Here is a 7,812-nt window from a genome sequence, read left to right as displayed (position 1 = left end):
TGAATGAGAGGGAGAGAGAAAAAACAATCGAACAACCGGCGCCTGCGTACTGCGCGCGAAATGAAAGAGAAACGCAGGCACGATGCTGGTGCGAAAGCGGGTCGATGGAGTCGTTCGCAGGGTTGACTACTGCGTTGCCGGGGGGGGGGGGGGGGGTACCGGTCGTCCAATGGGAGGCTCCGACTCCGCCTCAAGACCTCGAGCCTGGCGGTGGGCGCAGCCCACCCCGCCGGACCGGGCTTAACGACGATGCGAGCAGTGCGCCGTGAAAGGACGCTCCGTGGGGGAGAGGAGAAACAATGAACTCTAAAGGGGAACGATGTGCGCCCAAAGGCGGAGGGAACGCAGCTCAATGACGACATGGTCAACGAGCAAGGGGAAGAGGTGGCTCTTCGGAAAATGGTTCGCGTGTAGATAAATGGAGCGACGTGCTCAGCGTAGCGCAGCCGAGTAATGGTCGTATACGAATGCAAAGGATGGGCCTCGCCGGCCCAAGTGCAGCATTCAGAACGCCTGCTACTGGACTCCATCGAGGTTCGGAACTATAGAAGTATGCGCGGAAATGAATTCGTGCTATCTCATTTCTGTTACTCGTGGTAAATGCATACTCTGCAGATGATGCTTTGCAATGACATAATGTACAATCTAGTGGTATTATTATACGTAGAGTGTCTCGTCGGTGGCTTCCGTCTCCTTTTAGCGGGCCAAGGGAATAAAACGGTAACTATGTAGGACGAGGTAAACAATGCCCATCACCTATGCGGAATATGCTGTCGTCAAGTTCCGTCTTTATTGCCTTTCCCAATTAAGTGCAAGGGATGCGCTGGCAAAATGACCCTCAGGATGTGGCGCTCTGGTCTTTGCGTTACGTTTACATGCTTCCTTCAATGCGTCTGTTATGTGCTTGCCCTACGCTAATGTGGTTTTTGATTTTATGCCGAAACCCGCATGCGGCGGAGGCTGTGTGGCTATGTCGTTCTGCTTGTCTACTCGGCAAAACAGGAGCCAGCGCATACCCAGTGGTACGTGTTGTCCGGATATGTCCACAAACATAGTCGGCGAGGAAACAACGACGAACGCCCAAACCATGGCGAAGACGCAAAGAAAGCTTGGCTTTAAAAACGCGCCTGTATACACAGTTAGATTCAGGTGTCCGTCGAAGAACTCCAGGTGGTCAAAATTAATGCTACGACGGCGTCCCTCATAGCCCACTGTGTAGTTTGGAGGCGTTAAACTTCACATTTGTTTAAATTGCACGCAGAGGTCGTGTCCCTTGGTTACAAAGGATTTGGCTGCCACTCGTTGGCAATCAGCAATCGGTTGAAAGTATTGTGGAGTTTCCATCACTAAAGGAGCTCGCATCCCGTAATTTTATTTCAGTGAACACGCCGAGCGGAGCACTCGCTCGCAGAGAAGCGTTTGAGAGGAGCAGTCCGCAGAGAGAGCCTCATCCGTCACGTGTGCGTAGTCTCGATGAATTAGAAACAAAAGTAAAGAAAGCTAAAAATACGCGAAATGCGCGCTTGGTCCTCGCTCGTAGGCGGCGGCCGCAGCATCGCGCCTACCGTTGCGCCAGCGCAGTAATGGCGAGCAGTAGTAGAGGCCGTTTCAGCGCCGAAGCTATACGCATGCCGCGTGTTTGTTTGGCCGGGCGCAGGAAGCCGCACCGCCGCTGGCAGAGTTCCCAGACTGCCGCCGCAGTCTTCTCCTTGCGGCGGCGCGCGACGAATCGGCCGCGAAATGTGGTGGCCGCACGCTGCCGTCGTAAAGTGCGCCTCGGAACACTCGCCGCTCCACGCTGCTCCCGAAGTTGTAACGTCCACGTGCTCGTATACGTACGCTCTAAACTTATCGCACTCTTTCTTTCATTCTTTCTTTCTTTCCCTTACAGCCGAGTGGGAGTTACACAACGGTTTTCGTGCGGCTGCGGCAACGTGCGGTGATGTGGTCGGTATCGAGGAGGCGCAAGCGCACTGCGGAGTGGTGGCCCAGTGAAGTGGCGCAGCGTACTGGAACATGCGTCGGATATAGCGATGAGCATATAAGTGCTAAGCTGGGGTATAGTGAATCATTTGAAGAGAGTTCGGTAAAGCGTAGCGTCTGTGCTTAATGTAGCGCAGCATCGTGAAAAAAAAAATTATAAAATTTAGAGCCTTTCCACTACTGTGAAGATGGAAGCCAGCGAAGTTGTGGCTATGGTGGGTTTGCTATAGTGAATATTGCTATAGTGAATTTTTATATTATCATTATTGACTATATTGAGCGTCTCCGACATGTTCGTCAAAGAGCATGGACCCCGGCGCCTTGTTTTCTCCCGGTGCGATGGCCAAGTAATGCGTATGCTGCGCCAAGTACGCCCCATCGTCATAGACTAGCGTATGAGCCACAGCGTTCATAGCCGCGGCACACTGCACGGCATCGTCAGGATCCTGACGAAGATGTGGTTAAACGAGCGTCCGTACCGTAGCGAGTCCAAAGGGCAACTGCTGATAATAGCGCTAGCGCGATCTCTACGCGTCACGAGTAGAGCACTGCACGGGCCTTATTTTTCGGCCCAAGCCCGGCCCGGGCCCGCTTTACGAGGCCCGAGCCCAGCCCGGGCCCGTAATACAAAGCCCGAGCCCGGCCCGGGCCCGGGCGTACATGACCGAGACCAGCCCGGGCCCGGCCCGGGCCCGTGGTTCCAAGCCCGGGCCCGACCCGGGCCCGACCCGGGCCCGTGTAACTGAGCCCGGGCCCGGCCCGGGCCCGGGCGTTCATTACTAAGCTTAGCTAGGGCCCGCGTGTGCATGACCAGGCCCGGCCTGTAATAAAAAAAAAATCTTTTTTTTTCTTTTTCTTTTTTTTTTTTACGTACAGATTGTGACGTATCTGTCAGCCTCACCTTCTAGAGGTTTAATAAGCTGCAGTATATAAGCAATAAAAGGCCGAAATCTTTGTTTCTCCCACGGGAACATCAGTAATCCGGCCCATTGCCTGTGCTACTATTTTTCTGGTGGTGCGCATGCACTTACCTTGATTTGTACGATATAGTTCTATGATGTCATTTAGCATGCAAATATACAGGGCGTTTCATTTTAGCTGAACCAAATTTTTAAAGGTTGCCTGTGGCAGATAGTGCAATTATAATCCTTGATCTAAACTACTCGATGAGGTGGCCATTATTTCCACGAGAAATCAAAACGCCTAATTGAAGAATTAACATTATTATGCTAATTAACATTTTCATTAATTATTTTATGGCACATCTTTCAATCTACGAATTATAGCAGCCGAGTTCGCAAGGCATATCCACCTGGAACGAATTCTCAGGACTAAACCAGTTTCGAGATAATAATTTTCAAAGTGTCCGACGAAATCAATCGAATCAAATCAATTTATTGTCCAGTTTACATGCTGGACGGTCATTTTTGACTAAAAGCTACATATGTAGCTGGGCACGCCATGTAATCCGTAGGAAGGATAACCGGTGGACCATTAGGCTTACAGAATGGATACCTAGAGAAGGAAGCGCAGTCGAGGTAGGCAGAAAACCAGATGGGATGATGAAGTTAGGAAATTTGCAGGCGCAAGTTGAAAACAGCTAGCGGAAGACAGGGGTAAGTGGAGATCACAGGGAGAGGCCTTCGTCCTGCAGTGGACATGAATAGGCTGATGATGATGATGATGTAGCTTGACGTGACCCAAAAGACCAGGTAAGGCAATAGTACAGCAAACATATTGCACACATGCACAATAATTCACATATATTTCCAGCTCTCGCTGGAATTCCTCATATACGAAATAGCTATGAACGGAAAGACAAAGAATATTTGCGTCACGGCGAGTTAACAGAATTGGAAAAACTAATCACGCGAAATAACTTTTTAATTAATTATTTTACGGCACATCTTTCAATCTACGAATTATAGCCGCTGAGTTCACAAGGCGTATCCACTTCGAACGAATTCAAGGCGTATCCACTTCGAACGAATTCTCAGGTCTGAACCAGTTTCGATATACTAACTTTCAAAGTGTCCGACGAAATGCATGGGCGTTCCAGTTAACCTTTTGAGGAAAACGCTGTTTTATGCATTGAAGCACACAAGTAACTGGCCTTAGCGCTAAAATATAGCCATAGTATTAAAACTGGTAATAGTGCGATCGCAAAAGCGGTAACATGGAAATGGTTTCAGGAGTGGTTCTTTGTATAATTTATTTTTCCTTACGCGGAAAAAATGTTCGTTTTTGCGGAAAAGAAAAAAAAAAAAATTTGCGTAGCTTGCACTGGCGGCGCAATGCTAAAGAGACAGCAGAGATGATGGGCACCTAGCTAGTCCTGGCTTCTGGGCTAGGCTAAGCACTACCAAGTCATCCCCAGCATTTCCCGGAGTTGATTTATTATTGATTGATTATCGATTAGCTATTGATTGGCTATCAATTGTCTATTGCAAGATATTGGCCACGTATTTGGGATACGTTAAGCACTACCAACTTATCCGAATTTATTGATTATTGATCAATTATCGATTAGCTATTGATTGGCTGTCGATTGGCTATCGTAAGGTATTGGCCACGTATTTGGGCTAGGCTAAAGTCATCCCCAGCATTTTCGGGAATTTATTGATTATTGATCGATTATCGACTAGCTATTGATTGGCTATCAATTTCCTGTCGATATGCAATTAGTCCCCACCATTCTTAGCTAGACTTAACCAGGCTCAGCTTCGCTAGTTCACAGGTGTATGTGCTATTGCGCTTGGACCCTTTCTGCACTGCTGCCAGGATCGGCCGACATTTTTGGATTCAGCGGACACATTAGACCCGGCTGAAACACCTCCGCTGTTAAAAATGAGAACTCCATCTGTTTTACTATTTTCTTTGATAAGATATAGTCATCTGATAAGATATACAGTCAAGAGAGCGGTGTGGATCTGAGAACAAACGGGGATAACCGATATTCTAGTTGACATTAAGCAGAAAAAATGGAGCTGGGCCGGCCATGTAATGCGCAGGATGGATAACCGTTGGACCATTAGAGCTACAGAATGGATACCAAGAGAAGGGAAGCGCAGTCCAGGACGGCAGAAAACTAGGTGGGGTGATGAAGTTAGGAAATTCGCAGGCGGAAATTGGAATCAGCTAGCGCAAGACAGGGTTAATTGGAGATCGCAGGGAGAGGCCTTCGTCCTGCAGTGGACATAAATATAGGCTGATGATGATGATGACAGTCATCTTGCACGTGTCACTTTAGCTTGGCACAGAATGCATTGAAACATGCAATGCATAACGGTCGCGTGTGTTCGAAGGCCTAATTAGGCCCTTCAATGAGCGGGCCCGAGTCTGGCCCGGGCCCGTAGCTTCAAGCCCGAGCCCGGCCCGGGCCCGCGGCCTCAAGCCCGAGCCCGGCCCGGGCCCGGGCTTTAACGCGGCGTTAAGCCCGGGCCCGGCCCGAGCCCGCCGACAAACGCTTCGGACGGCCCGGCCCGCGGGCCGGGCCGGGCCCGTGCAGTGCTCTAGTCACGAGACAAAGGGGTACAGCAATTGGTGGGACGTGCCGCCGCCGAGTATTTCGACACTTGTGAAAAAGGCATCGACGGTGGCGAGGGGTTTAACAATGGGCCCTCCATCATCCGTTTGGCACCTTTTGCATAAAGGCACAGCTGGCGGGAAACCGCCACGCACATGGAGCCAAACCACACGCACACGAAGCCGAAAATTGTTGATCTACTTCCGGTCTATCCATCCACTTCCGTTGCCGGACGCGATCTCCTGGAACCTAGCCTATAGCAGCTTCGCTGTAAAAATGTAGTGCAAAAAAAAAAAGAAAGAAACAGTGCGAAAGCGAGACAAAAAAGCACAACGCAGTGCTGCGTCCGTGTTGTCTCTGTTGTCCCATTTTCTCGCTGTTTTTAAGAGCGAATCGCTTTCTTTGGCTCCTACGGCCATTTTCTCCGTCTATGGTTGGCAGTCGGACTTTCACCGCCGATACAAAGGCCACGTGCTATTTCGCATGGCCTCCGAGATAGGTGGGGGCGTGTTGTACACAGCGCGCGCCGCCTGATCTCGGAGACCATGTCTCGTATAGAACTGAGTTGCGGGGCGCGTTCGTTGCCGAACGACAATAATTACTATATCAGATTTAAAAGATATTGCGTTGGAGAGTAGTCCTCTCAAACTTAAAGTTCTAGATATAGCGCTTGCAACGGTAAACTATAATTCGACCCATTTCGTTAAATATCCCGGGTTCTTCCGGGGGAAGTGTGAAGATAGCCAACGGGGGCAACAATGCGACAATAGAGCTTGACTCCGTTGAAGCCTTGCCTTCGTAACGTCGTTAGTTGCGCGTGTAAGCGAATAGCCGGGCCTGCCCGCACGTGCTGTCGCGCGGGAGCTCTCGGAAAGGATTGCGGCCCTCCTTTCCTCCCGCCACCCTCTCCCCCTGTGGCTGCTACAGGAGAGGGCACCGGCACCGCTATACAGATGTGGTGGTTAACGGTTCTGTTTTCTACGGAATTACGCAATGAAACAACAAATGCTACCTAGATGTCCTCACTACAACAAATATACGCCATCAAGTGCGTCATTGCTTTAATAAAGTAAATATATTTCTAAAAGCGTTCGGCTATTCGCTCAAAATTGACAATAATCGTGGATGTTTTCTGTACAATATTGACATGATGAACGCTCACCAACTAATCGCCTTATCCTTTCTAATATAGTTCTGCGAATCCCCGCCCCTTTATTTGCTATTTTAAGTGCGCTAATGCTCCTTCACCACATGAAAATATTTTACCCTTATCTGTTTCTGTTGTATTCGAGAGCCAGAACCGCGTAGAGAGTACAGGGGTCAAACAAGTGCAGATTGATTGCGCATGGTGAAAGAAAAGAAAAATAGAAGGAAGAAAAAAGAAGCATGGCGATGGACTGTATGCGCGAACAAATGTTCGGAGGTCCGCCGTTTTCTAGACTTTCAGTTGTACAAAGTAGAAAAATAATTCCTGCGGCCCGCACTAAAAGGCGATGGTGTCGAAGATGGCGCGGACATGCGTATCATATGGTCTAAATGTACATAGAATCACGTAATATTCCAGACATCTTATTTACCGTGCGACAACGATCAAGCATACAGGATATCAGTTTCTGAGACACGACTGCAAGCATCAAATGCAGACAGATAGCCTTCCAGGAAGAGACGGTGATTGCTGCACGCACGCTCTGTATACCCCCTCCCCCCTCTCTTTTTTCTTTTGTGGCACTGCCTTATGGCGCCGGACGCGCGATACGCTCTGAAGCCGCATGTTTTATCTGCCAGACAACGCCCCACAAGAGAAGACAGTAATAGCGGCGGTGGTGTCTCACCTTCGTTGTAAATGCAAGCAGCGGGCAAAGTGAGACGTCCTGTGAGACGTCCAGTGCGTACGGGAGATAGCTGCGAGGTTGCTATTCTCTGGAAGGGCGCACAACGCGTGACACATTTCAACGCGGCAGCGTTAAGGACTCCGTGCCGCAGAAAATCCGGCATCGGCATGGATGTCGGCGTCCGTGGCGGAGAAAATCATCCCGAACCACCCCGATCGCGCAGGCACTCCGCACGGGGCAAGCTGTTAGTGAACAAAAATTGAATTTCTCACAGTGAAATTCGTAAGAAAAAGGGTAAATTATGACTTAACCAAACCTATAGACATGGTGGCGTCGGCCTGTTATTTGAATGTACGAGAAAACATAATTCTGTTACTAGGGAACTCAAACACAAATCCCTTTTGCCAGCATTTCTACCATACCAACAGCGGCGCGCTCGAGTATGCTACTTGCGAAAATCTTATCCAGATG

The sequence above is a fragment of the Dermacentor silvarum genome, chromosome 4 (genome assembly GCF_013339745.2).
Source record: "Dermacentor silvarum isolate Dsil-2018 chromosome 4, BIME_Dsil_1.4, whole genome shotgun sequence".
NCBI classification, from domain to species: domain Eukaryota; kingdom Metazoa; phylum Arthropoda; class Arachnida; order Ixodida; family Ixodidae; genus Dermacentor; species Dermacentor silvarum.
This window is presented reverse-complemented; position numbering follows the sequence as displayed.